The 18,900-nt window shown below is 39.8% G+C and overlaps 1 long non-coding RNA gene across 1 annotated transcript; it reads right to left on the bottom strand.

The window, feature by feature from the left end:
- Positions 1 to 189: 189 nt before the first annotated feature.
- On the bottom strand, positions 190 to 14,262 carry LOC139602498 (uncharacterized). The gene is made up of 7 exons (XR_011683257.1): positions 14,152 to 14,262; positions 13,282 to 13,356; positions 10,219 to 10,427; positions 6,833 to 6,984; positions 5,062 to 6,078; positions 4,199 to 4,285; positions 190 to 572 (listed from the first exon to the last, which is right to left on the bottom strand). It is a non-coding gene; the product is annotated as an uncharacterized lncRNA (long non-coding RNA).
- Positions 14,263 to 18,900: the final 4,638 nt, after the last annotated feature.

Raw genomic sequence — 18,900 nt, 5'->3', positions numbered from 1 at the left:
AGCCCAGCTGAAATGCCACAGGCTGCAGCTTTCTTTTGGACATGAAGAAAACCAAAGAAAAATATCACTTTTTTTTTTTCTTTTTTTTCCATCTTTTTTCTTTTTTTTTTCTGTGTCAAAAGCCTCAGCAATAGCTCCCTTATTCAACAGAATGAGGTTGTATGGATATATAACAGCTGGTCAAAAGACTCCAAGATTATTAGGCTTTTAATTAGTTTTTTTGTACTGTTAGTTTTGTTAGTCATAAATAGCTAAATGACACAGTATTTGTGTAACTTAGCAATACCCAGCAATAGTCACAGCTTAATTAAATAATTCACATGCCAATCTCTAGTCAGGATGCAAAAAGACCAAAACACAAATTAAAATTCTCGGCCAATTTCTTGAAAAAGAGAAGCAGGCTGTGTTGAGACATATGGCAAACAATGTTTTCTGCAAAACAGCAAACTGAAACACATCACTTCCCCCACGTGGTAGGAGGCATGATGCATTTTCCAAGCACATTCACCATGAGCTGCAGGCGTGTAACTGAGCAGCTGCACCAGTGGAACGGGGAATTCGACTGCCAGGAGCTGAAATGAGAGAGAGAAGGCAGGACAGGGGGTGAAATACCACAAATTCAAATCACCATTTCCCAACCATTTTTTTTTTACTGTTTGGAAATTTGTGAAATGTGACAAATAAAGAAGTGATTGAGAATGTCCACTGCACTGAGATCTGCCTCTGCCAACATGTGCATAAGTAGGAATCAGTGCTGGAATTAGCTTCAGTTAAATCAGGCACCCATGCCAGGGGGAGTGAGGAATGAATACATAGATTTAGTTGCTATAAATCTGCCAGGATTTGGGTTTTTTTTTCTTATATCATGGCTTCATTATCTAATCACCCTGTTAGGATACATGCATACTGTATGCAAAAAATATGTACAGCACAAAAATCCAGAAAATCACTACATATTGCTTTCCATTGTGTTTAGCAGACATTATCCCACAAGTGAACAACTTCAAATAATAATAGTTTTCTCTTGAGCAGGTTCTCTGCTACAGTGATGTGATTTATCCTGGTGTCACACAAGCAGCATTGTGCAGGGCAATCTACTGGTGATAAGTGTGCCACCACTGTGTGCTATTTGTTCATATTTTTCTATATTTGAAAAAGTGAAACCCAAACAAAACTGCCAAGATATGATATTCCTTGAGAGAAGGAACATGGTTTATGTGTCTCAGCTTTGCCAAAAATTCTGAAAACCAATGTTTCAGTTTGTGAATAAAGATGTAGGCACTGCCTCAAGCAGGGTGAGGACCACCCTTGGGCAGAAGTGTTTTGGAGCTGCAGTGGTGAAAGGATGGGGGTGTGCTTTGTTTTGCAGAACATTTGGGTGTGTATAACAGGCCTGTCTAAACAGAGTTGGTGTGTCTGATGGCTGATTCAATGTTCCAAGGAGGTCCTCTATTCAGAACTTGTTTTCCTTCCCATTTACCCTGCTTGGTGTATTGTGCTAGATTATACTGGTTTCGTAAGTGGCAGTCACAGTTACTGTCCATCTGGATAAGTTTTGAGGCTCTATAAAGTTTTAACAACTGTGAAGGGGGAGAATACTGAAGTATGCAGCCAGTCTGAAGTGGTTATCTTGGGCTTTAACTTACTGTCACCAGCAAGGCACAAAACACCCTTCACAGGCCAGGTAAAACTTATTTCATTTATACCTTAATAACACAACAAAAAGCATTCTCTTATGAGTTAAGAGATTATCTCTTTGTATCTAAAACCTCTTTATGAATGAAAATTGTTATAATATTAAAGTCATAGTAATGTGTCTCTGCACATTGAATCTTGATTCAGGACATGTATAACTGAATAAGATACTTGATTAACTCTTCTACTTGGTCTTACTGCTTGTTTTTAAACTAGAATATTTTATACTTTTCAATATTTTTTAGTAAAAAAATTATTCTCATGCTATTCATTATGGGATGCCAATCAGTTCTCAAAACACTTGTGCATGCTTGTCATGTTTTTCCATGTTTATTTTCCATGCTGTCCCATACTAAATGACCCTGTCAGTCTCTGCCTCCCAGCTCTGTGATGACAGATGATGACAAACATCTGCCTAGGCACAAGCAGAGTGCTGCACATGAACTGCTCAGGTGCTGGGGGAGGGGGGAAAAGTTACTGTGGGACCATCATAAGGCAGAGATGCTGTTGAAATCCACAGCAAAGGATTTTCCTGAAGGTCCTTAGTACCCATCTGCAATAAATTTTTATGAGGGTTTGGATGAAAGAGAGGCCTGGGCTAACCAGCAAGTTAGTGGTTTGGAAAGCTGCACAGCACAGGGCATTACTGGCAAATCCTTGCTTTATCCATCCTGACAGGTCCCACCATACCATTTCTTTTTCTAATGCAATAATATAAATCACTGTCAGGTCATCAGCATTCCCACAGTTTTCCAAAGTATTTTTGTGTCTGCCAAAGGTTCCCACTGGACCTCTAGGCCGATAGGATGCTATATAAGCTCCTTTAATGGAGCATGTACAGCTGAGCTGTGCTCTGCTCCAGCATTCCTGCTCAGAGGAAGAGGTACAAGGAAGGAGGTGATCCCAAGAGTTACAGCTTGAGGAGCATAATAAAGACCACCTCTAGTGATAAAATGTCTTCAAACACTAAAGCAAAGCAAAGCAGAATTTTACTTAAACAAAAGCTATTTTCCTTTCACTGTCCACTTAAGAGAATCTGATATGAGAATCCCAAGGTCAAGCAAGACCTGCCAGGACACTGGAATCTCTGCCCATGCTCCAGCTGCAAACAACTCAAGTGCAAGGTGTGCTGGCCACGTGTTCCCCTGTGCCTTGTTGCTCAGCTTTTCTTCCAGGTAACTTTCCCTTCTCCTTTTCCTAAACTGTGGTAGAGCACTTCCAAAAGATGTTTAAAAAGGAAATATAATTCAGGTCACTGATTATTTTGTGAGAATCTCATTTCCCTGTGAGTTAAGTTCTGCCTTTACCAGCCAATACCACGACACAAGTCCTGGCAGTAAGAGGTGGAGTCTCAGACCCCAGTGCTGCCCACGCCATCCCACAGCCATGCCTCAGTGCTCTGGGCTGCCCTGCTTTGCTCAGTGTCAGGAGATCAAAGCTCCAGCCCTGCTGAAGGATTTGAAGCACAACAGGCCCTTTTCAGACCATCTCAAGAGAGCAGGAGGAAACCAAATGGCAGCTCATGGATCGAGGAGGGCCTGACCTGGGGATGAAGTGAAGGGCTGCAATAATCTCCATCCTGACCTTGGTGCTGTGCAGCAGCTCCCTGATGTGCTTGGTCACCAGGTGAACCACTCTGAGCAAACCACACAAATTTTTTGCCTACAACACTTACAGCAAAGCTTGGGGTACTGTTAAACACCTGAATCCTCCTGTAAACCCTTGCTTTTCATTAATTAATGACTACTTTCATCCACACTATACTCACTGATAAACTTGCCATATTTCTGTGCACTGTCCTTTCTTTGGTGTTCTGATTTGTTCCTTCCAAAAGCAGAAAGTATTCAATTTTCTAGACTTAAAACATTTCTTACTTAAATTACAGGCTTTCTTCTTTGAAAAAATTTAATGCATGACTTCTCTTTGTTTGGCTTTGTTGTGAGGGAAGGAATGGTCTGGCTGCAGAGCTGTTTTTTTTCAGAGAGCATTGGATGGGTATATCAGTCAGATTTTTGCTTTTCCTTCTTTGAAGGAAAGATAAAACTAGCTAATGAGTTGCAGAGTTTCTCTAGGCAATGGCCTCTCTATGCTTGTTGTTAAAACCAGCATATGCAGTACTATCCACAAACCTTATTATGGAAAAATGTTTCTGTGTCCTTTCCTCAGAGACATTACACATATCTTTCCAGTGAGGAAAAACAGTTTAGCTAAATCTGGAATTTTTCTAAAACAAGAAAGAGACTATCTCTGCTCAAGAGAACCCATGAGGATTTATTCCCTGATTTATTCCCAATATATAATGTCCCAAATGAATGCAGCCATACAGTTGATATAACATTGGGCTGGAGAAAATCTTGAATGTACAAGACTTAACACCAATACACCAATGGTATTTCAATGTGGAGAGAAGAAACAGCCATCTGATTTAAAACAAACCAAACAGTGAACAGAGGTAGGAAAGCTGATCACGATGAAGACAGTAAGTGAAGGAAACTCTACTCACCATTTCAGGACTGTGTACGGAGTTCTAAACACCAATGAAAGTAGCTGCACTGAAATACAGTATGTCACCTGGATATTCCACCTGAAACTGAAAAATACCAGGCTCTGAGCTGGTAACAGGATCAGTTGAAAGAAGCACTGGGGTAGGAGACAACTCTTGTTATGCAGACAAGGCAGGACTTGGATCTGAGCTCTGGAAAGCAGAGGGAACTGAGCAGTAGGCTGTGCAGTCAACTAGGTGGCCAAGAAAAATGGAAAGGAACTGAAGAACAGAAAGGATAAAAATAATCCTTCTAAGAAAGTTACTCATCTCCTAGTCAGGATGGAAAGGCTACCAAGGAATGGGTTTGGAAACAGTGGCAGCATAAATCAAACATAAGTCTGGTGTATTTGTACCAAAGGTACACAGATATTCTACTGTGACTTGGCTATGAATTGAACAGATTAGAAAAGTGCAATCAGAAGTTTTTGAGAGATTTCCAAAGTAGCTGTCTGTTTGAAGTGTTCATATGGGTGAAGGAAAGGTGGAGGGTACTTGGAAATGGATGCAAGTTGTTTATAACACAAGCATTAAAGACAGTATGCCTTTGTTTTGTTGGCATTCAAAAAAGATACCTGGATAACCTGTCATCTCCACCAGCTGTTCCAGAAAACTTACTCCTCTTTCCCAAGGAAGCTGTGTGTGATTGGTCTCTGAAGCAACTGCTGAGTTACAGGGCCACAAGTGACACAGAACTGCTGTCTGTTCGCATTCTCTGGCACAGTCAGCACTGTCACTTCATTGAGATTGTAGGTGACATGGCTCTAGGAATCCTGTCTGGCCCTTTGAATTGGCCAAGGGACTCCCTGTATAAATACACTTACAGGATTTTGTGTCAAGGGATCTTCTAGTTCAGTCTCAAAAGGTCAGCACATCTTCAGTTTGGTTGATTTCTCTGAAGTGAGAAGGAACACCACAGTGAAGAAGAATCCCACTCCTCCCAGCCCCTAGGCTGGTTAATATCTGAGGTGCTCATGCATTAGCACCATGAGGCTTCCAGACTGACAGAGCAGCTGGGCAGGAGAGAAAGGACTTGGTGTCCTTGATGTGTCTGTTCCATGGTACATCAGACCCAGCAGAGCTCACCACTCTGAGCGTGCTGTCAGCGTGCATTCCCACTGGCACAGCTAAGCACCTTGATCTGAAGTTCTAAAGCAACATATATCCCTAGCAGGAAAGAGAAAGAAAACCCCAGAAGTGAAAGAAATAAATTCAGAGTCTTAATAAAACAATCAGAAGTATAACAGAAAGAATAATGAAACATTGGAAATTATTTATGGCAGCAATGGATCACTCTCTATGTCTTCACAGAAAGAAAATACCCAGATTACCTCAGCTTTCATACTTATATTCCCAGTGACTGCAGATGAGGAACTTTGAAATATATGTTTAAGACTGGAAATGGTTATAAAAGATCAGAGGCTTTCAAAACTCACTGTGTACCAGGTCTAGTGAGTGCAATGCCAAGAGCAATATATGAAATCTGATCTGACAGTTTCATAATTTTCCTTTGTTTGAGGAGATCCCCGTGCAATGAAAATGTACAGCAATATGCCAGGACTAAGAATTAGTGGAAAGGACTCAGAGGTGAAGACCACTAGGCAGTTTCTCACTGGCACAATATTAAAAAAAATAAAAAAAGAAGAATTAACTACATTAAGAAATCCCAGGGAGTATGGTTTAGATTAAAGGACAGTCTTTTCAACCAGGCCGCTGGAAGGTTGATGTAGCACTGTTCCTGCAGATGTTTGGAAAGTATTTCACAAACTCAACTTTTGGAGAGGGCTTCTAAAGGCTGTTGCTCTTCCACTGCTCTGTGCCACCTTCAATTTATCTTTAGCCTAAAATAGAAAAAAAAAATACAATTGAAACAACAGCTTCTGGTTAAATAGGAGGGATGTTTTTAAAGAAATACAGTAAAACATGAGATATTATGGTTCAAATCCTGTAGATCTTGTGTCTATAATAGGCTGGCATCCCTCCTTTTACCTTTATACAATAAAAACGAAGTAAAAGCAAATCTGTCAAAACTCAGCAGGTTTACTGCAATCCCTTGGTTCATACTGCCTGCACGTGAACAGTGCACAGAGCAATAAACTGCTCTACTGGAATCTTGGGAGTTCAGACCTGGTTGTGTGGTTTATCTTTAAAAGTCTGATTCAATATTATGCTCTGGCTATTGATTTTTAGCAGACAGTGAACCTGGCAGCTGTCCTTCAGCCCTTCTCAGATATGTTCCAAGCTGGACCATGTCCCTTAAACATTAAGCACACAAAAACGTTACTTAAGTAAGGGATCTTGTGTTTGGGCCAAATTCTGGGCCAATGCTCTGAAGTTTTGTTAATTAGTTTTGCAACTTTTTGTTCAATTCTGACTTTCAATTGATGAGGAGCTTTGAGTGTTCTTCAAGTCAAAGAGCAAGAGCTCCATTTTCTCTCAAACAAAAACAAACCTGCTGAGTGGTGCCAGTTCAGCTCTGAAAATGCTCAGTGTTGCTGCTTCCCTGCCTGCTCCCCATTTCTGACTTCCTGCATTTTTGTGTCTGTTTTCTGATCATCTCTCAAAGACTGACTCATTGTCTGGAAAAGGTGTTACCTCATGGTAATACCCAAGGAAACAGTTTCTCCTTTCCTTTCCACATTTCACAGTTGCAAGTGTAAGATGTGATGAGGGATGGCTCTTGTCTTAATGAAAGAGAGTGAAGGTTCCCTTGACTTCACCAGGGTCAAAACTTCACCCTCGGGGACCTGTTGGAGAAATGGGAAGGAATTTCCATTTTCACAGAGAATTTGCGACCCTTAATTGTGTTGGAACCTCAAATATTTTCTTCACGGGGCAAAGTTCGTCTCTTATTTCAGATGAATGCAGTGGCTGAGCATCATCTGCTGCTGGAAATTCTTTGGAAGTTACTTAGAACTAAAAGAAGCATAAAAGAGAAGCAGGGTGGGAAAGGGTTGTTTGCTATTAAACACCAACACAAACCAAGCTGGGCTCTTTGTCTGTGCCCTTCCCCCTTTTTGTTCACACACTCCTCTGCACCCTCCAGACAGCCTTAGAATGCTAATTTTTCAAACCACTTGGAGAATGAAAACTATTTTAGAAATCAACCAAAATATTATTTTAAACCTTGTTTAACGAGACTGGATCCCCACTACAAATAAAGTCCTGATCCTTCCCTTCTTAAAGTTCAAAAATGTTATTTCCCATACCCTATGCAACCTGTCACTTTCAAATTCAAAGCAAATAATTGTAACCATTTTCAAAACAGGATGTTTATACAAACTGGCAGGAGGGATTTGTGCAGACATGGTTTTAAATAAAAGTCTATTTGTCTCTTTTCACAGATATTTAGGATTTCTCTTCATATAGCAGCATGATGATATGGATGCCCAGAAAGAATTAGTGCAATGATACTGTACTGATAAAGATCTGATTGTGTTATTCTTTGTTGGGGTTTCCACCACTTTCTGAACTTTAAGGTCTTCAAGTATTTTGTTTTTCTCAAGGGTAAAATATGCATGTAACCCTCAGTTAGCACTAAGAACAATGTGCAAACCTTCACACATCAAAGATGCGACTATGTGCTTTTGTTTATTCTAATGGTTTGAGAGAAAATCTTAATAAATCAACATGAGATTCCTTTCTATTTTCTTTTTCTTTCTTTTTCTCTTTCTTACATTTTGTTGTCTTGATTAGATAAAAAATAATAGGGGGCTGTCAATCTGTTTTCTTTTCAGGACTTCTCTCTAAATTAGTTACAGCCTGCTTTTTGTAGCTTTACAGCCAGCCTGACCTAATTTAATTACCATGACTTGTGTGGCTTAAAGATAAATAGTTTTATTCAGCCTGCCTACTTTTGTAAAAGTTTTCCCTTTCACACATCTCTCTATATTTTGGCATTCAGAATTCTTGTCCTCTGTTCTTGGTAGGTTAACACAAGGTTGGTTTATAGCATTGTCCTTATTCTGACAAAAAGGCCTTTGATGCCTTTAGTCCCTGCTTTGCTCTGAGTCTGGGGGCCTTTGTGGGACACGAATGAACATTCACTGGGGCTCAGGAGCATGGGATGCAAAACACAGCCCTGTGTCCATCACCAGGGAGAAATCCTCAGAGCTCGTTCCTATACTGCTACCATCCAAGATTTTTTCTTTTTTCCAAGATTTTAGGAAATACTTCAGAAATCAAAGCTTGAGACTTCTCTACAGATGATGATGAAATGACATAAGTGGCTAGAAGATCTCCAGTCACATCACTCTGTAGCATGAAAATGCCTTCAAGCTGTCAGAGAACACAAATGCTTTACACAGAGATGTCCCTGATGCACAAATCCCTGAAGTTCATGCCAAGACCACTGACAAATCCTTCTACCACCCTGCTGGACACCATCAAATACAGAAAGCAAGCAACCAGCTTATAAACTCTGAAATCCTACTTAAAGGGATCATCATGTTCCTTCCTCTCTGTCAAAATGGAGGAAGACTGACCAGAAAACCCAGAGTGATACTAAATGGTTTTTAAAACATCTGATTCTGGTTCTGCTACATTCCTCTAATCACAACTTTTTTTTTTTTTTTTTTTTTTTTTTTTTTTTTAATCTCACTATAGCACTGAGATGGATGTGCAAGGACTACCTCGATATAAATATGTCATGTTTTGGCTATGAACACTAAATACATTTTATTGCAGTTCTTCATACAAATATAGATAGAGAATTTGAAGTGTCATTTCTTGGGTCATCTGTGTGCTGTCTTAATGCTGCTCAGAAGAGCCTCAAGCCCCTTTTTAAAAAGGCCTCTACTTGGGTTTAAAAAGAGTATATTTGAGGTCCTTAGCAAAGGAAATTGCCAGCACTAATTCTGACCTACCACAGGTTTTAACAAGAACAAACTGTGAAACTTAAAAGGAAACCCAACAAATGTGTTTTATGAATACACATGCAAAATTTCTGTTACAATCAAATAAAATGCTAATATGTGCCAGACACCTTGAAGTTGCTCTCCTGTGTCTAATTCTCCTGAGCTGAATTTAAATTAATCTCCCAGTACTTTGCCTCTTCCCACCCTTGTTAATAAACCAACAAAAGCAATTTATACCAACCACACCATAAGCAAACAGTAAAATAAAAACACTTTCAAGCCTTTGCTTCACCCTATTGGACACCTTTACCTAAAATCAAAATAATGCTCTATTAAATAAAATTACATGCATAGAATTTTATTTCAATATATAAAATGTTTTGTTTTCACATACCATATTCAAATGCCTTGTTTCAGTATTGTTGGTCCATTAATCTGATGGCAATATTCCACAGAACTAACATGAAACTAACCTGAACAACTGTAAAGCTCCCAGGAAGCTGATTTGCTTCAGGACAGATTATGACATTTCTGTAAGTGCAGAAAAAAAACAAATCCAAACCTTTCACATAAACTTTTTAAGAAATATTACAATCCTCAACAGTTAACACATTTTGAGAGAATTCAAAACTGGAGAGCCTGAGGATGTATTTCTCATACAAACAGGTTCACCTGCAAAGCAGCAATTCCAAGACATCCAGCTGGAGACATCTGAGTGGTTCAAGCAGGCTTTCCCATCATCCTTTTACTATTTAATGATACTTACTTGGAACTTTCCCTTGACTGAGCTGGTGTGTAACTCATGAATACAAAGAGACCAGTGCTAGACAGCTGAGGCAGCTGCTATCCTTGCCTTTAACCCCACCTGCTTCCTGTGTGCCATTGCCTGGATGGAAGGAAAGGATGAGCCAGAAGAGACAGGGAAGCCCTTCCTGAAGGGCTAAGGCTCACTTTACTATGGTAACTTACACCCACAGTCTGATATTAAAAAAAAAAAATTAGCACACTGTATAATAAAGAAGGCACCAGCAGTGGATAAGAATAGCAGAAACAGACACACATAAAATAGGATGGGAAATTTGCGTGGGACATGGAATCTGTGCTGAAGGAGTCAAATGAGAGTACCTGGGCTCCCTCAGAAGTTCTTCTGAAAAAGGCAGAATGCTCCTGGCAACAGTGACTGGTCACTTCTGCTCTTCTTTCTAGGAAGATGTAAATCTGCTTCCTTTATGTGTCCAGAGCATTTTGATTTTAAATGCCTCACAAAAGGACACCAGTATGAAAGTACAATGGTTCTTGACCTCATTTGGGGTCTACAGGTAGTTTCATGTTGCCTGAAAGTAATAAAAGAGCAAGCACAGATGAATTTTAGAAAATATCATTCCCTATTTACATATTTATCTTTGCTAGACCCTGTACAAAAACAATGTCATAATGAGATATGCCATGAGGGAAAAAAAGAAGCACAGATCAATTCACTGCTCTGAACGTGGACCAAACACCAACTGCACTTGGCAGAAGCACACATCTGATCATTACTGCAGCCAGATTCCAGGAAACAAAGGACAGAACATGGCACAGATTCCACTGCTCTCATCATGCACAGAAAACAGCTGATATTTTGAGGTTCTGAGGTTACAACATGTGGCTCTTCTAAAGAGCAGACTGCAACCTTGAGGGGCTTGTTTTGTTTTCCAGCTGAAATCTGACATGCATTACATGTGAACATTTGGAAGTCGTATTGTTCATCATGCATTACATATAATTGCTTGAACTTTTACAGTGTGCACTCATTAAACTGCCTTCCACAATAATGGAGCACTTAAGAGAACCCTCACCCACATGTGACCCAGCAAAGAGGAGGAAGGATCTAACTCTGCAAGCACTTTGTCCTTCAGCAGAGATGCACAAGCACCCTCTTTAAATCAGGGTGATGCTTGCAGTGGATAGGAAGCAGGCCACCCCGTGATCTACACAAGGATAAATTATTTCTGGCACAGATTTACTTCACTCGAGATTCTCTGAGCAGCAGGGAGACATCTGATATGTAAAACAGTAGGCCCCAGCCAATTAGGCTGTGACAGATAAGAACCTTTCCTTAATTTGTGTTGTAGGGTTTCTATGTGGTCTGTTCCTTTGATGATTTCATATTCCCCTCTGACTGCACTGAAACTCAGTTTGTATCAAGTGGGATTCTGGCATTCTTTCCAGGTGCAACAAAGGAATAGCCTGTTTGGAAGGAGGGAAGGAAGGAAGGATGTGTTCCTTGCTTCTGTCTTAGGGGAAGCAATGTTTTATACTTCTGTTCCTCAAAAACATCCAATCTGTGAACAAGGAAAGTAACTATTTGATTATCCATACAAGTGTACCCTTTCAAAGCATCACAGGGGATTCAACCATTAATATCCAACAGCAGCAAGACTCAGGCATGCCGCTTTGGAAATCTGCCTTGCCATGGTTGTGCAGAAAAAGTTCATATTAAAATAGTCAAGAAAAGTTTAGAAAATCTCCCCTATCATGAATATCTTACATTGCTTTTTATATCTATGCATTACTACCTTCCCAAAGTTAAGAAAAATAAAATTCTTTTAAGCCAACATCTCCAAGGTGCACAGAGACCTGTGGGGAGTGCTGTAGGTTGTTGAGATGTCAATGTTTTAGTTCCTGTTCCAGCTAGAGAAACTTGTAAAATTTTAAACTGGTACTTGCATTATTCCACTACATCAGCAAAAGCAGCACCTCATGCTTCTCTCAGTAATAATTTCACAACGTGAACCTCAATTTTCATTTACACCCCTAAAAAAAATTCCCATTTCCTTCAATCTTGTGGCTCTGCATTAAAAGAAAAGGCTAGAAAGGCTTCATTCTACTGCTGGGAGTGGAATATTCTGAGTGGCAGATGGAACAGCTCCTGAAACAATCTTGGTCCATGGTAAAGGCAGTAATTCAACAAAGGTTATAGAAAATATTAGAACAAATGTTATAGGAAGCAAGAACTACCTTCTCATATACTTCTACCTTAAATTAAAAATTGAAAGGCCTGGCAAAAAAAAAAAAAGCAAAACATACAGTTCTTTTAAGTATAGGGTACAAATCACTTCCTGAGGCCTTATAGGAGGGATTTTTATTTTCTTCTTCTTGTTAACTTGATTTATTTTTATGTATCCTCAGAATCTGCAGTCAAATTTCACACAAAAATTACTTCCAACAAAAGAGGTTCATACTTCTGGATAGAAAACAAGAAAAACTCAGATCCAAATTCCTCCTTTACTTCCATAACCTAGGGCAAGTACTGCTGCCTTTTAAAGTCTGCATGCTTCTCCTGTCCCTGGTGATTGTTATTAATACAGGTTAAGGAAAGCGGTGATAAAGATCAATTCCCAACCCAGAAAAGAAACATTAACTGCTTCTTTCATGTCTTCCATAGCCAGTGAGCAGCTACAGTTTCAAATGATCCCCAGATGTTTACTGCTCCTGGTGCTCAAAAGCAGTGTAGGTTTTCTCCAGAGCCATGTTGGGTACTTCTGGTTATCCTGCAGATTTCAACCCCTTGTCCTCAGAAGAAAATGCAAAGGTCAGATAGAAAGCTTGTGTAGTGTAGAAGTCCCCAAGGAAAAATAAGCCAAGGATGGTCTCTTACTATTGGCCAGCTTAAGCTGTGCCTCTGCACACTAATGCAAGGAATTCCTGCAGAGATGGGTATGGGAGCACCACAAGCTTGTCACTTAATTACAGAGAGATTTCATGATTCCAATAAAAGTGAAATGGCTGAGATTTCTCACAAAAACTATGCTGTTTTTCTGGTTCTTTACAGCAGTGTTTTCCTATTTCTTCTCACTCAGAGCTTGTACACAGGATAGTCCACCTACATTTGGAAATATGATAGCTAACAAAAAAATAAAAAAAAATATTTCCTCCTTAGATAATACAGGATTAAGAATAATCAGAACATTTTTCATTCTACTTCTCTTTCCTTTGCACTTTGTCCTAATTAATCCCTGATGATGTGAAGACTTACCTTTCCTAAACTTAGTCCCAGTGAAAGCAATTATAGTGATAAAAACAGGCTCTTTCCAAGAGCTTGGAACAGATTTTTATCTGAAGAGCCCAACAATTTTGTCATTATTATAACCAGGTAAGTTAAAGACAGAAGAAGAACATGCCATACAGGACATTCAAGTACTTTACCTTCTTGAATGTGAACTTCTGCCCCATTCCTCTCTCCTCTCATCTTCTGAGGAACATTGGCCAAAAGATTTAGTGCTGCAGAACAGCAGAGATGGAGAAAAAATACTCCAAACTCAATTTCTTACAGCTGCTACAGCGTGTATGACTTAGACAATGAAAAACAAAATGAAATGAAATAATGAAAAACAAAAGCCTCTAATCCTCATTTCAGGACAAATATTCTGATTGAGCACTCAGGTAACTGAGTCAGGCTCCTTTTTGATGAATGAGAAGATGCCAATATGACCTAATTGGATTAGTCCACATGGAAATTCAACATTTACAAGTATTGTTACACTTCTTCCATGCCAAATAGGCAAGCTTCAAATGGACTTTTGTGCTCACATGTAATGGTGAGAATTAACCAAGTTGTTCAGTCTCTGCAGGATCAGAAACAAAAGGTATCTCTGAATCTCTGAAAGGTATTTTGAACAGAGGATGGAAAAATGTGACCCTATTTCCTTGGCTGATAACTGAGAAGGTGGTAGGATGGCCTTGGAAAATGTGCTCCCAGGGGAAAGAGCAACTTTTGGAAAATATCATGTTATAACAGAGCACAGTTCTCCCAGTCAGTGCCCTGGCTCAACATGAAGCTACTCTTTACTCTACTGCAAAAACACTAAACACCTATTTCTGAGCAGAACAGCACCCAGTTCACATGTGGAACATCTTCATCTGCTAGCATATAAATGCTGATGAGGGTTGAGCTAATAGTCTGGTAATTCTTGGGTACTATTAGCCATAGATTTGTTCAAATGGAACTGAAAATTCACTCAATCAATAACTCCTGACTACATGCAATCTTACTTATGTCTAAGTCATGTTACTTACTGAGCAATTTCACCCAGCTTATCAAAAACAGGTGGAACAGCTCTGAAATGCAAACACCACAGCCAGAGGCCTTCCAATGTAAAGAAGCCAATCTTCCTGCTGGGAAAGCTGAAAAAGACAATAAAGTGCATCACTGCATCTCTATTTACCAGGAAAAGGCACATCTATAAGCCTTAAGAAGCAAATACAAATTGGAATCTCTCTTCCATAGCCCAGAAATGCAAAAGAGACATTAGAACTATGCTGACAATTTGGTGATGTGATTTGCTGCAAGAAAATGGTAGAACAACTCAAAAGCAACTTAATAATTTCCACACTGTTTCTCCCACTTGCAATTCACTTGATTTCAAGTTTTCTTTCCCCATTCCCAAGTTTTTCACCTTTTTTGTTTAGGCATTTAAAGAAATTTTTAATTTACAGACTTCCCTTTCTTTGCAATCCAGCAATTGTTTCCCTCCAGTGTCACCTTGGGGGAAGTAAATTTTCATAATTTGCTATATGGTTGTAGAGGACAAATGTGAAAATACATGGAAAAATACATATAATAAATTTTAAAGTAATTTTTTTAACGTTAAGAATTGCAGAACTATCTTCATCTGAAAATTAATTTCTTTGATAGGGATCCTGCTTCCAAGAGAAATTCTATTGTTAATTGATAAAATTTTGCTCCAAAATACCAATAATTTATAATTAAACATGGCACCACTTGGTTACTTGTAACATCAAGGATTTCCCAAATCCTGCTGGGGTAAATTGTCTTAAAAGCAAGATGGACTTCAGAGTTCACAAAGCTCTTGTGTAGCCACCCAGTGAGGACATCCAGGGCAGCAGCAGAGAAAGAAGCTTCCAGCTGCACACCTGCAGCCCAAGGCAGGGATGCACAGTCCCTTCCTGCCCTGAGAGCATTACACATGGTGTAATTCCTTGTAGGTATAAAGATACAAGGTCTTCATTCACTCTTCAAAAGTAGATAAAAGCACACCCTAACTGGCCATGACAAGAATGAGACTTAGCTGCATGCACAGAATTAAGAGAGGATTTATAGACCTCCTAGAAAAGGACCAGTTGCCAAAAAAACATCCTTCTGTTTGCCCATCACCAGGAAAGGTGGTTACAACTCTAAGATACCAACCTGCAGAGACTGTGGAGCTTTTTAAATATTCTGTAATGTCCAAGATTGTTCATGTATCATTCTTAGGTGTTATTTTTGTATAGATTAGCTTGTGTTTTCCATCTGGATTCTCAATGAGACTGCAGCAGCAGTGTAACCTCAACTCTTTTTATTTCACTTCCTTTTTGAATTTTTTATTACTTAGCACAGATTAGGAAAGATAGGAAATAATAGCAAGCTTATTGGGCTTGAAGACAATCCCTAGTGCTGCAAACTTTAGCTGGGCTATAGCTGTTAATAAGTCTGTGATCTAATTCCCCAAAGTCAGCCAGGGAGCCCACTTACTCAAAGCAAAATAATCATTAGTGTAGATGTAAAGTCCATGGTTTCTAAAATTCATCTCCTTTACTCCATGAAAGAAGGCTGTGAGGATTATGCATCTGGGAAGTTGCAAAGAGCACTCTACTATAGGTAGTTCTGCAGACCAAACTCTTCCTCTTGCAGATTACAAAAGCAGAGGGTTTCACCTGCTGGGGAACTGGGGAGCACTTCCTGGGCACATCCTGGGGATGCTTCATGCAGCAGGATATAATTCAGTAGCAGCTTTTAGCAGTAAAGTGACACCTTTGAAACACTGGGGTTTGCTGGCATAGTCTGCTTCCACTTGGGCACACACAGTGCCAGAGGAACTGAGCCCACAAATTGCTCCATTGTGTGATCCAACCACACAACTGCCCCTAAAATACAAACAGGGGACAAGGGTAGACACTGTCCTGAGACAAACTGAAACCAGCTCAAACAGATGGACAAAAGTACAGGTGTAGTACACTCTCCTTCCACCTTTCCCACATTTCCTATTCTTGAGCATCCATTGAACTCTTAAGGATGAAGGACACAGTGTAAGAGTGAAAAATTGTGTTCTGTGTCCTTTAGATGAGATGCAAAGTAGCAAATGGGAGAGCTGCTCATTTATAGGCAGATACAGTTTTATTTCATCTGTGAAAACTGCATCTCATCAAACCACACCTCATTTAACTATTTCCTTAAAATGTATAGATTTCTGAAATAGAGATCAGGAAGAGCTGAAGGAGCACATTATTGTTTCTGTTTGATCCCTCCTGCAGTGTTCTGGATGCAAAGCCACTTCCTTGTGTTTCAGCATGCTCTCTTACAAGGTAATATTTGACTTCCTTTCAATATTGTTCACTCTGAAGCTGACCAGCAATGAAGGAACGAAGCCCTGGCTGGTGAAAGGCTGCAGATAGAGTGAGTGTGACCAAGGGCCACTAGGACACAACCTGTGCCCTGGGCAAGTGCAGTCAGCCAGGACAGCAAGCCAAGCAAACAGAAAAATGTGGTGCAGATGGGCAAGATGATTGCAAAATAAAATAAACAGGCTTTTACAGGAAGGAGAAAAGCAGAATGCTTAGCCTGTCCTTACACAATTCAAGCTACACTTGCCAGTGAACATGCTTTCAACTAATAAAGATCTCCACTGACCACATTTTATATGAAATTGGAGAATAATTAGTTTTTTATGATAGAAATGAGTACATGAAGTGCTTTGCAGGAGCTCATACAATCTATTGTAACACTCCTGGCTTACTGAACACTTTGAAACAGAGACTGAGCATTTCAGCAGAAGTTAACCCAGCTCAAGAGTCCTTGAAATCGGCTTTTATTCATCACCCATAGATTATCTACTCTCCTGACTACTCCTCCTTTTCTGCACTATTATTATTATTCATGATTTGGCAGCAGCCAAGAAATTCCTCTGGGTTTCAGTGATGAAGTGCCTCATTTGTACTAATTGTTTCATTTACTTTAAAAGAACAAAGAAATATGTCAAAGCACACTTACTCTTTTGAGGCCACTTTTGGATATCTGTTGGCAGTTGTTAAGATTTTTGGAACTGAATACTGAAGAGAGAACTTCCAAAAATATTTTAAATCAGAGCAGCACACGGGAGACAAGGTGAAAAGAGAATCAAAGCTGGTGCATTTGTGCTGCTGCACATTTCACCTGGATGTCACTGATTTTCCCAGACTGCCTTGGCAGATCTCAGGCATGACATGGGTTGTACATCATGGGTTGTAAGAATGTGGTTCAGGTTAAGCATACTCTGTTTGGCCCCCCCAAAATTGAAAATCATTATTTCAATGTGTATTTTCCTTGGGCTGTGCCTGCACTGGTGTCCATTTACACACTGCTCTCCAGTCTCCCCTCCCAGTGCCTGTGTGGCTAACAAATTAAAGCTTTACTACCCAGAGAATGTAATGTACCTTTTTATTGTAAATTTTTATGGCATTATTTCCTTATTTTATCAGTATTCAAGAAGAATGTTAGGCACCATTTGAACTCAACTATTTGAATCTTTCTGGAGACCATACAGTTGTTAAGGGATTACAAAATAGACCTCTGTCATTCTTTAAGCTGAGCTTCTTGTCTCACTGACAAGCCACCTGTGATGCTAATTCTGTGATATATTATAAGCTTCTGTGCAAGAATGAAAGGAGTTTGTTAGGTGCTACAGATGATTAACCACGAGACAAGGAGAAAAAATAAATTTTCACTCCTCTAGTATTTACCAAATTTAAGACTGATTTGCTGTCTGTCAAACTGATATTTAAAACTAGAGGACACTTGAATTTTAAATGGCATTACTCTGAGAATTAGCCTGTTACAATACAGAGTAGACAAGTTCATTTGATATTTTTCTTTCTGCAGAGCACAAAATAAATAGAAATTGCTGTCATGTCCTCAGGTTTAGTTGTATAAATATTGCTCTTTACCTTGAAGCCAAACAGATTGTAGTTTTTTCCTGAATACTTGAAGAAAGCTGAGGAAAAGCTCTCATACTGTCAGTTCTGTTTTCTCTGGGAATTCACAGTGCAAGTGTCTTTTACAAACCACTTGGGCTGTAAAAAAAGACTTGAGTTCCAGCTCATAGTGTAAGGAGCAAAGAGGATTTTGACACTCATAAGATAACTGGAATGGAGCTGTCCAGGCTCTGTCCAGTGTCCACAGAAGATGTGAAATAATGGCCAAGAGCAGGTGAGGTGAGGCCCTATCTTGGATGGGTCAAGAAACAACAACAACAAAAACAAGCTGATATTGATGATGGCAGGACCAAAATGAAACTCAAAGTACTTCAGCATAAAATCATCACTCCAGCAGCAGCCTAGCACCCTCCCTGATTCTAGGCCTGCTGGCCAGTCTAAAGATTTCTCCACAGGGCAGAAAAAATATTATTGAGCACATAAATCCTCCTCTGCCCCCAGAGTATGGCCCATAAAGTCTATTTATTGCAAAGGGAGCTCTGTGAAGGCAGATCCTATAACACCATGTTTTCAAAAGGTATTTACCAAAAGCCTGTGGCTGAAGTCCAGGGGTGCAGCTCAAGACCACATGCACAGGCATCTGACAGGCACTGCATTCCCCATGCCAAGCAATCCATCCACAGGAGTGAGCACTTGCTCCAAAAGAGCAAGATCTTTACAATCTCCTTCCCCACATCCCTCCATCTGTCCACCCTTCTCCTGTTTCACACTGCTAGAGGCAAGGAAATATTCCACTTCTCACTGTAACTTCTCTAGGTCCATGATTTCCTCCAGTTTTCTACCATCATGTTTACTCAA

The sequence above is a fragment of the Agelaius tricolor genome, unplaced genomic scaffold (assembly GCF_023055355.1).
Source record: "Agelaius tricolor isolate 1412-34295 unplaced genomic scaffold, bAgeTri1.0.p SCAF_34, whole genome shotgun sequence".
In the NCBI taxonomy this organism is placed as follows: domain Eukaryota; kingdom Metazoa; phylum Chordata; class Aves; order Passeriformes; family Icteridae; genus Agelaius; species Agelaius tricolor.
The sequence above is the reverse complement of the archived record's forward strand: the minus strand, read 5'-3'. Positions and strand labels throughout refer to the sequence as shown.